The following is a 14,500-nucleotide window of genomic DNA, read 5'->3' on the forward strand; positions in this document are numbered from 1 at the left end:
ACTGGACCTTGACTGCTGGGCCGAATCTAAACCTTCATCGCATCTACGCTGCGCCTGCAGCCAAAGACCCCGCAGGCGGCTCCTTGTGTGCGCTCCTGGGCGCAAGTAGCTTAAATGTCCTTGGACCTATGTTTAGAGGGCCATAGGTGCCTAGCCCACCGCCTTAGGACTCTTAGGGCGGCCACAGGTTTGCAGGAGGCCGCCGCATAGACCCCACAGGGTTTCTCTGGGAAAGCCTGGCCTCTGCACTCGGCCTCTTCTCGGTTCCTGGGACTGAGGAAAGGGTGTTACCAGGCGGGGGAAGAGCTTCCTGAGCTGGTCCCGAGCTGCCCCAAACGCAGAGCCATAAGCCAGCACCAACAAGCAAGAGCAGGGACTTCTCCGGGCCTGGGTGGGGTCCCTGGGAGGGGATCAGCTGTGGCCAAAGCGGTGTTCATGCTTGGGACCATCTGGCCACCACCCCCGAGCCCAGGAGAGAGTGCCTGTGATTAGTTCCAGAAGTCCATAGGGGAGCTGGCCCCCAGGGTCATGGGGCCACCCCTAGAGTGGGAGCTAGGCAGGCCCCAAGGGCATGGCGATGGGGAAGGGCCCTAGGCCAGCCCCTGATCCGTGGAACTGGGACGCTGTCAGTTGGCCGTGAGGATGAGCAAGGCAATGTCCTCTTGGGTACAAAGGCATGGACACACACAGCAGCAGCTGACAGAACACCTGGTGGACAGTCCTGAAACCAATCCTGCTAAATGCTCTATGATTTTAACATTCATTAATCAATGAGAGAAGGTGTGATGGATAATAGGGAACTGAGTGTCTGCGAAATAAGGCTTTCAAACCCCTGCTTGGCACTCACCTATAAAAATACCCCCCAAAACTGATTAAACATATGGAGAAAATGAGAAAGAGGATGTAAGTGAGCATTTAGTAAACCCCTTTGAGGACTTCCCTAAATACAGGCACAAGAGTAGTCCCAAGGGAGAGATGGAAATTCCAGACGTGGGTGGTGGTTCCACTCCTAGGGTTGCTGGCGGCTCACGTAACATTGTCCAGGACTAGAAACCCTGCCGTACCCAGGACCAGCTCCCTGGCTCTCCTAGTGCTGAGCCCCCTTGATACCTGCTTCCTCTACCTCACCGCACCCCCCCAGACCAGGGTCGCCGACATTACTTGTCCCCAAGAATGGCCCTAGAACATAGATCACATTCTATCATCCCCTGCTCAATTCCCAAGGTTTCTCATTGTACTTCGCAGGCAATCCAAGCTTCCAATCACAGCTGGAGAGCCAGGCCTGGCCACCTCCGTCTTCCTCTAATGTCCCTACCATGCTCTAGCCACATGGCCCTTTCCCACCTGCCACAGAACCTTTGCATGTGCCGTTTCTGCTGCCTTCCCCTGCTCTTCGCATGGCCACGTCTCCTCCTTACAGGAGTTGGCTTTCTGTCAGCTTTCTTCCTGCTCTACTGTCAGCTCCCTCATCCCAGGGGCTTCTGCTTCCGCACCCCATGTACCTGAGGTGGGGACCTGCTCAGTGGTGATGTGTTCCAGGTGTCTCCTCTCTCCTCGGCACCAAGACCACAGGTTCCTGCCTCTGAGAGAGGGTCACCCTGATGCCTTCCACCCCCTCACCCCACACACTTTTGCACATGGCCCTGAAGACCCTGAGTCATCTTCAGAGAACTGGCCTGAGGCAGGCAGATAAGCAGGCTCAAGAGAAATACATTCCTGTCCTGGCCATGCCCACAGCTCCAGGGTGGACCATGACACCTAGGACAGTGCCCTTGTGCTGACTGGCCCCACTCGCTGTCACCTCCGGGGCAGGCCGCCCTCCCAAGGAAGCTCACCAGCTGGAAGGGCTCACCGGTGGAACCCCCACCTTGCTCTTCAGCCTCACTCGGGTTTGTGCCAAAGCTCATCCTAGCAGCACTACTTGGCCTCTTCTGAAGCAGACTCAAAGTTTGCTTACTGCAAAGACACCCCTGAGCCCAAGGTGGCCAGCAGGTGTTTCTCCTTCCAGGAAGAGTCCAGGCCCCCTTGCCAGGTCACCGGAGATGCTGCCCCTCAGCCCCATCTTCTTTCCTGAAGGAATGTGACAATTGTCTAATGCCGGAAGTCACTACTCTTCTCTCCATGGACAAAAGACCCTTTGTCTTCTGGTCACTTGGAGCGCCCTGAAGCACTGTGCAGATGCTTGCACAGTTCATGGGGTGTGGCCAGTGTGGACACACAGTGCAGTTTCAGCTCCCATCAGGCCTGCCCGGTGGCTCTGGAGGGCACGTGGTGGGCTGCCCTGAGGAAGCTCTGTCTCTCCTGTGGCATGAGAGGGCCCTAGGACCCAGCTTCTGTGTGAATAAAAGCAGCCCTGACGGAAGGCGCGCTTGGCGGCTACCCTGAGCCCAGCCTGCCTGTGGGCCTGCTGCCTGCTCTCTGCTGGGTGGGGCTGCACAGGGGGCCCCAGAGGCGTCACTCAGCACCAGGGCTGACAGAGCCTATGGAGTCATGGAGGAGGGGGCAGGCATGAAGCCCTGGTGTGGGGAGGGGGCAGCCTGCAGAGATCTGGGAAAAGAACAATCCAGAAAACAGCAGCAAATTCAAAGTCCTGATGTGTGCTCAGGGGACCAGCAGGCTGGCCGGGGCAGCAGAGTGGTGGGCAGTGGGGTTCTGTTCCTGGCTGCTAGAAGGGGCCACGTGGGTGGTGCGGTGGGCAGGATGGTGATCCCACTTGGTAACCCAGAGGGAGTCGGCAGCCATGGGAGAGGCCTGGAGGACCTACCACTGGGCGAAGGGGGCTGGGACATACGGGATCCCAGCCACCCCACCCTGAGGGCAGGCGGGTCTGCGGGACTGGGGGGGCCCACAGCTCTGGCCTGGACTGGTTGAGTGGGGGAGGGAGGGCTGCCGGATGGTGTGGGTCTGCCGACTCCAGGCTCCGACGGGTGGTCTTGTCTAGCTGCAGGCCATCCCCAGCCAGGACTGAAAGTCTCCTTCCAGGACCCACCTCTCCCAGTTTCAGTTGCAGCTGGAGCAGAGCACTGAGGGGCCTCACCGGCAAGCCAAGAACCGCAGTGAAAGGAACTGGGCTGGAGATGCAGCGCCTCCCTCCGTGCTCTCCGGGGCTGCACTTCAGCCACAGCCCTGCCCTGCCTTCTCGCACTGGGGCTGCAGCCACAGAGCTCTCTCTGCTCCCTGCCTTTGGGACTGGGCTGTGATCCTGAGGCCTGGAGAGGACACTGTGTGATGGAGGAGAGCGGGCTGCCAGCCAGCATGCCCATCAAGGGATGGTGGAATAGCAGAGGCACAGTGGGTGTGCTGCAAACAGAGGTGGGCAAGCACCTACCCTAGTTGTTATCCAAAGAAGCCTCCAGCTTCTACAACCTGTGCAAGACTCGGGTTTGCAGCTGTAAGATAGGGAGGTAAGAACACCTCTCCTGCAGGGTAACTGCAAACTGTGAAGGGCTCTGAAGCCCAGGGGATTAAGGAGGGCTGCTGTGGCCAGGTAGGTGCTGGCCAGGGACCAGTCTACCTTGTCACTCCCTCCACTCCAAGTCTCCATTTCCTTGACCACAAACTGGGAATAAAAAGTCACTTGCCTGGCAGGCTTGCCAGGCCTCAGTGAAATGAGGCTACATCCTCTTTCCTGGGGCACTGGCTGGAGGAAGGTGTGGAGGGCCTGCTCTCCATCCTGAGAAGAGTCTCCTACTTAGCATAGGGAAGCTTCCTCGGATATTCAGGGAGAAAATGTCCCGGCTGGTCCAGATCTCCTGAGACAGGTCACATTTGGTGAATTTTGTGAAGTTTCCATGGAACTTGTGAGTCATTCATTGAGCTTTAGGTGATGGAGGGCATTAGGGGCTGATTTGTATCCCCCTGCCTGATTCCTTTGTTGGAGTCCTAGCCCCCAGTACCTCGGAATGCGACCTCATTTGGTGAGAGGGTCTTTGCAGACGATCAAGTTAAGATGAGTCACTAGGTGGGCCCTAATTCATCGACTGGTGTCCTTATGAGAAGACAGACAGGTGGATGCACAGAGAAGGCCGTGTGAAGATGGAGACAGAGTTGAGGGGGCATGTGTACAAGCCCAGCTCCAAGGACTGCCAGCAAACTCCTGGGAGCAAGGACACGACCTGGAGCAGAGAGCTCTTAGGAGTACCCGCTCACACCCGGGTCCTGGGCTTCTGGCCTCAGGCTGATTTATCTGAGCCACTGCTTGTACTGTGAATGGCAGACAGAAGGGAATGGTAAACATTCGGAAAACAAGACTAGGAACAGCCCTAGAAATCAAGCAAAAGTAGGCCCCGCCTCTGGCTTCACCTGGGAAAGCACATGCTAGGCCCTCCTGCTGTGGAACGTGCAAACGCAGGGTGGACCAGCAGCCCTCTCCACACAGTGAGCTCACAGAGGAGCTGGCAATGTTACAAGCACCAGAATCAAATGGAGGGAGAGCCCCGTGCTGGGAGAGAGGCCCCCTCAGAGCATGATGTTGATGCCCACGTCGGGGAGGGAGGCCTCCTGAGCCGCGCGAGGTGGGGCCGGCCAGGGCACACCCCCAGAGGAGCGTGAGCAGGAAGACTGTGCCCATGGGAGTGCACGGCTGCAGTGCACAGTGCTGTCGACGCTCTGCAGCCAGAGCTCGGAGCCCCACAGCTGGTGATGGGCTCCCACAGGCCTTGTAGTCCAGCCCTCAGCCCACGCAGCAGGTGAACTAATGTGAATCTGGGCCCAGGACAGAAGCAAACATATAGTCTCTGTGGGGAAAACTGTGGACGCACTCCATCTGGTCTCTACCAGCAAAGATGAGGTCACAGTCCCAGAGTGCAGAACATGCCATGGAAGAGCCACAGTGAGGGGCAGCAGACCCATTTGCAGCAGAGCAGATTCCCTCACTGAAGACACCTGAGTCAGAAACGGGACACTCACAGGGCTCCGGGGGTCAAGAAGACAGAGTAAGAGGAGGTCTACATGAATGGGGACAAGATTCCAAAGGGGGAAGAGCAGGCGAGTTTGAGGACGAACTAGGTGGACCATCAGAAAGGAAAATGAAACTCCCTGAAATGAACTCAGTGGATGGTCAAAATGCAGTGTAGACCTAGCTGAAAAGTGAGTTTGCCAGATATACATGCATCACCCAAGATGCGGAGCTTGGAGGATGGGGGGGCAGGTCCAAGTATCTATAGGGGTCCCAGTCAGAAAGATTAGAGAACAAGAGGCATCGTTCAAATGGGTGATGACTGAGAACTTTCCATACTCAGTGGAAGATGTGAATCCTCAGAGTCAAGAATACCATGAGTTTTAAGCTGGAAAAAAAAAAAATGAATCTACACCTTTTGAGAATGAAAACACAGAATACGAAAGGCAAAAACTTTAAAAGAGAAAAAATAACACTGCAGATTGCCTTAAAAGTAGTTAAGATGACAGCAGACTTAGCATGATTATAAAAGGCAAACAATAATCATTTATCTATTTTTCACTATCTAAAAATATGAAGATAAAATAAATATTAACTTAGGTTTTTATACATAGGATTGTTATCTATTGTGGTGTCAAAAATCAACCCCAAATGTAGCAGCTTAAAAGAAAACACACTTAGTACCCCTCACTTCCTGCGGGTTGGGACCTCAGACATGGCTCAGCCTTGCGCCCTCCTTAATGGTTTCTCACATGGCTGCAGACAAGGTGCAAGCCCAGGGTCTGTGGTCTGGTCTGGAGGCAAGACTTGGAAAGGGCGTGCCTCCAGGATCCTTCAGTGGTCCATTCTCTCCCGGCCACAGGGCCGAGGCACCTCCCTTCCTACTCCTGGGCACCTGCCCCTGGTGGCAGCTTGCCTCATTGAAGCACACAAGCCAAGAAGGCCCTAGAGAGCATTCCGGAAGAATGGCATCACATCGTCTGGGATGTGACCATGGAGGTGAGGCCCCTTCGCGGGGCTCCATCGGTTACAAGGCGGGCAGTAGGCCCGACTCACATTCAGGGCAGGATCACACAGGGAGACAGGGGTCAGGAAAGCCTTCTCAGAAGTCTGCCCAACTCAGTAACAAAGTTATTTTCAGACACCTATGACTAGAAGAGTTTATCAATAATAGGTCTTTTCTGAGAACTCTGCTAGAGGAAGAACTCCAGGAAGAAAGGAGTGATGGGGCTGAGGAGGGGTGCAAACAAGACACAGCTGTGGTATTACTTGCATAAAATAACAACAATTTAATGCAAGGAGCCAAGATGGCAGCATGAGTAGGGCAGCAGAAATCTCCTCCAAAAACCACATATATTTTTGAAAATACAACAAACATAACTATTCCTAAGAGAGAGACCAGTAGATACAGTACAACAGCCAGGCTACATCTACGTCTGCGAGAACTCCGCATCACATGAAGGGGGTTAGATACAAGCCCCGGCCCAGTGGGACCTGAGAGCCCTGCCCCAGCTTCCAGGGGGAGGAGAAGAGTCAGAGCAGGGAGGGAGTGAAAGCCCAGGACTGCTAAACAACCAGCTCTAGTCATCCGCACCGGGAGCGCAGACACACACTGCATGGTGTGCTGGATACTAGGGAAACGGAAAAGCAAAATCTGCAAGCGGATCTGAACAACCAGCTCCCCTGGGACAAAATAAAAGTGAGTGCTTTTTGAAAATCTTAAAGGGACAGGGACCCCACAGCTGAATGGAATTGTCCCAGCACACTCAGCCCAGCAGCTGGGAATCCCGGGGAACTCCAGGCACCTTAACCCCCTGGGCAGCAGCACAGCTCTGAAGCCCCTCACAGCAATAAGCAGCCTGACAGTCGTACCCTGGCCAGCGCGGCCCCTGACACAGTAGCCCAGAAGCCTGAGAGCAGCAGCAGCGGAGTGGCCCAGGAGCAGGCGTGTGAGCTGGAGGCAGTGGCAGCCAAGCAGCCAGGAGCAGGCATTCAAGCCCCTGGCGGTGGCAGCAGTTGAGTGGCCGGGGAGCAGCCATGCCCCCAGCAGCCACCCAGAATCTCCTCCAGCACACAGCCGCCCAGACCAGACCCAAAGGCTGCCGCCAGCGCAGAACTTCCTAGTGCAGGCAGAAGAAACTGGGGCAAGGTGCGAAGGGGTGCCACTCTTGCAGGAGAGCACACCTGGCTTGCCTGCCACTCCCTGCAGGGCTCTGCGCCACCCTGGCAGTGACCCCACACGGCAGCTTAGGGGATTAATCCGGAGGCTGCTCCAGGAGTGTGGACAACCGACACAGGCAGCGGAGAAGGGCAAGGCGACCAGCAAACAGGAAAGGACTTTGTTCTCCCAGCTGACACGTGTGCTACCTGCCTACAGCCACTGCAATCACCATGAAAAGGCAGAAGAATTTGGTCCAGTCCAGAATAACCCAGACAAACCCTGAGAGAGGGCCTGGGGAGATAGATTTAACCAATCTCCCTGAAAAAGAATCCAAAACAAAGGTCATAACCATGCTTATGGACCTGCATAGAAATATTCAAGAGCTAAAGAAGCAAGTAGGGAAGTAGAATACAGAAATAAAACAATCTCTGGAAGGACTTACGAGCAGACTGGATGAGGTGCAACAGGTCATTAATGGAACAGAAATCAGAGAACATGAATACAGAGAAGCTGAGGCACAGAGAGATAAAAGGATCTCCAGGAATGAAAGAATATTAAGAGAACTGTGTGACCAATCCATATGGAACAATATTCACATTATAGGGGTACCAGAAGAAGAAGAAGAGAGAAAAAGGGATAGAAAGTGTATTTGAAGAAATAATTGCTGAGAACTTCCCTAAACTGGGGGAGTAAATAGTCCCTCAGACCATGGAGGCCCACAGAACTCCCAACACAAGGGACCCAAGGAGGACAACACCAAGACATATAATAATTAAAATGGCAGAGATCAAAGACAAGGACAGAGTATTAAAGGCAGCCAGAGAGAGAAAAAAGGGCACCTACAAAGGAAAACCCATCAGGCTATCATCAGACTTCTCAACAGAAGCCTTACAGGCCAGAAGAGAATGGCATGATATATTTAATGCAATGAAACAGAAGGGCCTTGAACCAAGAATACTGTACCCAGCACAATTATCATTTAAATGTGAAGGAGGGATTAAACAATTCCCAGACAAACAAAAGATATTTTAAAGGGACTGCTCTAGATGGAAGCACTCCTAAGGCCAAATAGATGCCAACAGAGAAAATAAAATCACACCAAAGAAGGCAGACCAACTAAATACTAACTAAAGGCAAAAAATAAAATCAACTACTCACAAAAACAGTCAAAGGAAACACAAAAGAGCACAGAATAAAACACCTAACATATGAAGAATGGAGGAGGAGGAATAAGAAGGGAGAGAAATAAAGAATCATCAGACTGTGTTTATAATAGCTTAATAAGAGAGCTAAGTTAGATGGTTAGATAGTAAAGAAGCTACCCTTGAACCTTTGGTAGCCATGAATCTAAAGCCTGCAATGGCAATAAGTACATATCTTTCAGTAATCACCCTACATGTAAATGGACTGAATGCACTAATCAAAAGACACAGAGTAACATAATGGACAAAAAATCAAGACCCATCTATATGCTACTTACAAGAGACTCACCTCAAACCCAAAGACATACACAGACTAAAAGTCAAGGGATGGAAAAAGATATTTCATGCAAACAATAGGGAGAAAAAAGCAGGTGTCACAGTACATATATCAGACAAAATAGACTTCAAAACAAAAAAGTAACAAAAGATAAAGAAGGATATTACATAATGATAAAGGGCTCAGTCCAACAAGAGGATATAACCATTATAAATATATATGCACCCAACACAGGAGCACCGACATATGTGAAACAAATACTGACAGAATTAAAGGAGGAAATAGAATTATTCTAGGAGACTTCAACACACCACTCACTCAAAAGGACAGATCCACCAGACAGAAAATAAGTAAGGACACAGAGGCACTGAACAACACAGTAGAACAGATGGACTTAACAGACATCTGTAAAACTCTACACCCAAAAGCAGCAGGATACACATTCTTCTCAAGTGCACATGGAACATTTTCCAGAATAGACCACATACTAGGCCACAAAATGAGGCTCAGTAAATTCAAAAAGATTGAAATTCTACCAACCAACTTCTCAGACCACAAAGGCATAAAACTAGAAATAAATTGTGCAAAGAAAACAAAAAGGCTCACAAACACATGGAGGCTTCACAACATGCTTCTAAGTAATCAATAGGTCAATGACCAAATTAAAACAGAGATCAAGCAATATATGGAGACAAATGACAATGACAGCATAAAGTCCCAACTTTTGTGGGATGCAGCGAAAGCAGTTCTAAGAGGAAACTAAACAGCAATCCAAGCCTACTTAAAGAAGGAAGAACAATCCCAAATTAACAGTCTAAAATCACAATTATTGAAATTGGAAAAAGAAGAACAAATGAGGCCCAAAGTCAGCAGAAGAAGAGACATAATAAAGATCAGAGAATAAATAAATAAAATTGAGAATAATGAAACAATAGAAAAAAATTAATGAAACCAAGAGCTGGTTCATTGAGAAAATAAACAAAATAGGTAAGACCCTAGCCAGACTTATTAAAAGAAAAAGAGAATCTACACACATCAACAGAATCAGAAATGAGAATGGAAAAATCATGATGGACCCCACAGAAATACAAAGAATTATTGGAGAATACTATGAAAATCTATATGCTAACAAGCTGGAAAACCTAGAAGAAATGGACAACTTCCTAGAAAAATACAACCTTCCAAGACCGACCAAGGAAAAAACAGAAAATGTAAACAGACCAATTACCAGCAAAGAAATGGAATCGGTAATCAAAAAACTAACCAAGAACAAAATCCCTGGTCCAGATGGATTCACTGCTGAATTTTATCAGACATATAAAGAAGACATAATACCCATTCTCCTTAAAGTTTTCCAAAAAATAGAAGAGGAGGGAATATGTACAAACTCATTCTATGAGGCCAGCATCACTCTAATACCAAAACCAGGCAAGGACATCACAAAAAAAGAAAATTACAGACCAATATCCTGGATGAACATAGATGCAAAAATACTCAACAAAATATTAGCAAGCTGATTTCAGAAATACATCAAAAAGATCAGCCATCATAATCAAGTAGGATTTATTCCAGGGATGCAAGGATGGTTCAACATTAGAAAATCCATCAACATCATCCACCACATGAACAAAAGAAGGACACAAACCACATGATCATTTCCATAGACGCTGAAAAAGCATTTGACAAAATTCAACATCCATTCATGATAAAAACTCTCAATAAAATGGGTATACAGGGCAAGTACCTCAATGTAATAAAGGCCATAAATGATAAACCCACAGCCAACATCATACTGAACAGTGAGAGGCTGAAAGCTTTTCATCTAAGATTGGGAACAAGACAGGGATGCCCACTCTCCCCACTGTTATTCAACACAGTACTGGAGGTCCTAGCCATGGCCATCAGACAAAACAAAGAAATACAAGGAATCCAGATTGGTAAAGAAAAAGTCAAACTGTCACTATTTGCAGATGACATGATATTGTACATAAAAAACCCTAAAGACTCCATTCCAAAACTACTACAACTAATATTTGAATTCAGCAAAGTTGCAGGATACAAAATTAACACACAGAAATCGTGGCATTCCTATACACTAATGATGAACTAACAGAAAGAGAAATCAGGAAAACAATTCCATTCACAATTGCATCAAAAAGAATAAAATACCTAGGAATAAACCTAACCAAGGAAGTGAAAGACCTATACCTTGAAAACTACAAGACACTCTTAAGAGAAATTAAAGAGGACACTAACAAATGGAAACTCATCCCATGCTCCTGGCTAGGAAGAATTAATATTGTCAAAATGGCCATCCTGCCTAAAGCAATCCACAGATTCATTGCAATGCCATCAAAATACCAACATTCTTCAATGAACTGGAACGAATAGTTTTAAAATTCACATGGAACCACAAAAGACCCCAAATAGCCAAAGCAATCCTGAGAAGGAAGAATAAAGCAGGGGACATCTTGCTTCCCAACTTCAAGCTCTACTATAAAACCATAGTAATCAAGAAATTTGGTACTGGCACAAGAACAGAGCCACAGATCAGTGGAACAGAATAGAGAGTCCAGATATTAACCCAAACATATATGGTCAATTAATAGATGATAAAGGAGCCATGGACATACAATGGGGAAATGACAGCCTCTTCAACAGATGGTGCTGGCAAAACTGGACAGCTACATGTAAGAGAATGAAAGTGGATCACTGTCTAACCCCATACACAAAAGTAAATTTGAAATGGATCAAAGACCTGAATTTAAGTCATGAAACCATAAAACTCTTAGAAAAGCACATAGGCAAAAATCTCTTGGACATAAACATGAGTGACTTTTCATGAACATATCTCCCCAGGCAAGGGAAACAAAAGCAAATATGAACAAGTGGGACTATATCAAGCTGAAAAGCTTCTGTACAGCAAAGGACACCATCAATAAAATAAAAAGGTACCTTACAGTATGGGAGAATATATTCATAAATGACAGATCCGATAAAGGGTTGACATCCAAAATATATAAAGAGCTCACACACCTCAACAAACAAAAAACAAATAATCCAATTAAAAAATGGGCAGAGGAGCTGAACAGACAGTTCTCCAAAGAAGAAATTCAGATGGCCCACAGACACATGTAAGGATGCTCCACATCACTTGTCATCAGAGAAATGCAAATTAAAACCACAGTGAGATATCACCTCATACCAGTTAGAATGGCCACCATTCAAAAGACAAACAACAACAAATGTTGGCAAGGTTGTGGAGAAAGGGGAACCCTCCTACACTGCTGGTGGGAATGCAAATTAGTTCAACCATTGTGGAAAGCAGTATGGAGGTTCTTCAAAAAGCTCAAAATAGAAATACCATTTGACCCAGGAATTCCACTTCTAGGAATTTACCCTAAGAATGCAGTAGCCCAGTTTGAAAAAGACATATGCATGCCTATGTTTATCGCAGCACTGTTTACAACAGCCAAGAAATGCAAGCAACCTAAGTGTCCATCAATAGATGAATGGATAAAGAAGAAGTGGTACATGTACACAATGGAATATTATTCAGCCATAAGAAGAAAACAAATCCTACCATTTGCAACAACCTGGATGGAGCTAGAGGGTATTATGCTCAGGAAATAAGCTAGGCGGAGAAAGACAAGTACCAAATGATTTTACTCATCTGTGGAGTATAAGAAGAAAGAAAAAACTGAAGGAACAAAACAGCAGCAGAATCACAGAACCCAAGAATGGACTAACAGTTACCAAATGGAAAGGGAGAATGGGTGGGAAGGTCGGGATAAGGGGGGGGGGAAGAAAGGGAGCATTACAATTAGCATGTATAATGTTGGGGGGTTACGGGGAGGGCTGTGCAACACAGAGGAGACAAGTACTGATTTTACAGCATCTTACTATGCTGATGGACAGTGACTGTAATGGGGTTTGTGGGGGGACTTGGTGATGGGGGGAGTCTAGTAAAAATAATGTTCCTAATGTAATTGTAAATTAATGGTACCAAAAAATAAATAACAACAATTTGGGAGTATGAATGCAAAGTGGAATTGAGATATTGAAGAACCAAAATCCTAAGGTACTGAGGAGCTGAACTAAGAGGAGCTATTCAGAATTAAAGCAATGCAAGATCCTCAAGTTGTTCAGGGGGATGGGGGTACTGAGTGACTTTATACTCAAGTCAAATCATTTGTTCAGGGTTTAAAGGTGACCACTAAAATAATACAAATAGCTTCCAAATCTGTGGTGGTGGAGATAAGGAAAATTTTGATAAATCTAGTAAGAGTCAAGAAAAGAGATTAGGATACCCAGATAAGGCATGGTAAAGAGAAAAAATAAAATGAGAAAAAACTCAAACATAACCACAGTCATAAGGACTTACTAGATGTTTCATATATATTGAATCATATAATCTGTAACTTTCTGTGTCTGCTTTCTTTCACTTAGCATAACGTTTTCAACATTGTAGTGTGGGTCAGCATATGATTCCCTTTAAGGCTGAATAATATTCCACTGGATAGGTATGCATACTGTTAGTTCATTCATCAGTCGATAGACATTTGGGGTATTTCCAATTTGGTCTGCCTCTCATTGGAGAATTCAATCCACTTCTGTTTAATGTAATTATTAATAAAGTATGACTTACTTCTCAATTTTGCTGTTTTCTATTTTGTCTTACAGCTTTTTTGTCCCTGTTTTCTTGCATTACTGCTTCTTTTGCTCAGGCACATACTTTCTAGTGTAAATCAATTGATTTTGTGTAACTCTGTGATCTAGTGTAAATCAAAGGGAATTCTGATTCCCTTCTTGTTTCTCTAACTGTGTATATTTTTGATATTTTCTTAGTCATTCCCCTGTGGATGACAAGTAACACCTTAGTTTATAATAATTTAGTCTGAATTAATACAAAACTTAGTTTTGGTAGTGTGCATAACTTTGCTCCCATATATCTCCATCCCCCTTTGTGTTGTTTTATTGTTATAAATCACATTTTTATACATTGCATACCCATCAACATGGCTTAAAATTATTGTTCTGTGTAACCATCTTTTGAATCGATAGGAAATAAAACAGCACTTAGAAACCAAAATAACAACAACATTGGTTTTTACATTTATCATTGTCTTTATTTCTTGTATGGATCTGAGTTACTGTCTAGCATCCTTCCGTTGTGGACCTGAAGGAGTCTCTTTAGCATTCTTGCAGGGCAGGTCTAATATTGAATTCTATCCATTTTTGTTTATCTGGAAATATTTATTTTTTCTTAAATTTTGAAGGATAGCTTAGCCAGTTGATGAATTCTTGGTTGACAGCCTTTTGTTCAGCATTTCGGATGTATCATTCCATTGCTATCTGGCTGCCATGATTTCAGATGAGAAATCAGCTGTTATTCTTATAGAGGCAACTTTATATGGGTCAGGACGCACATTGTGTTTGGTTTTCTGCAGTTTGATTATTATGTCTTGGTGTGGATTTTTAAATTTTCCTACTTGGAGTTTGTTAAGCTTCTTGGATGGGTACATTCATAATTTTCTTTAAATTTAGAAGGTTTTTGGCCTTTATTTCTTCAAATATTCTCTTTGCCCCTTCCCTCACTCTTCTCTTTTGCAACTCCCATTGTGCATATGTTGGTTCATTTCCCTTTTTCTTTCTACTCCTCATAATGCCTACTGACCTATCTTCAAGTATCCTGAGTCTTTCTTTTGTCTGCTCAAATCTGCTCTTAAAACTCCTCTAGTGAATTTTCATTTCAGTTAGTGTGTTTTTCAACTACAGAATTCCTATTTGGTTCCTCTTTTTTAATTTCCTCTTTTAATTACTGATGTCTCTCTAACAAACATTTTTGGCAAAACCCTTCGAGAAACCTATGAGTAGAAGGGAAACTCCTTAACTTGATGAGGAGCATCAGCTCAGCCACGTGTCATCAGGAAGCACCATAAATAACAGTGTGGTGATGGTTA

Source organism: Manis javanica, chromosome 5, assembly GCF_040802235.1.
Source record: "Manis javanica isolate MJ-LG chromosome 5, MJ_LKY, whole genome shotgun sequence".
NCBI lineage: Eukaryota > Metazoa > Chordata > Mammalia > Pholidota > Manidae > Manis > Manis javanica.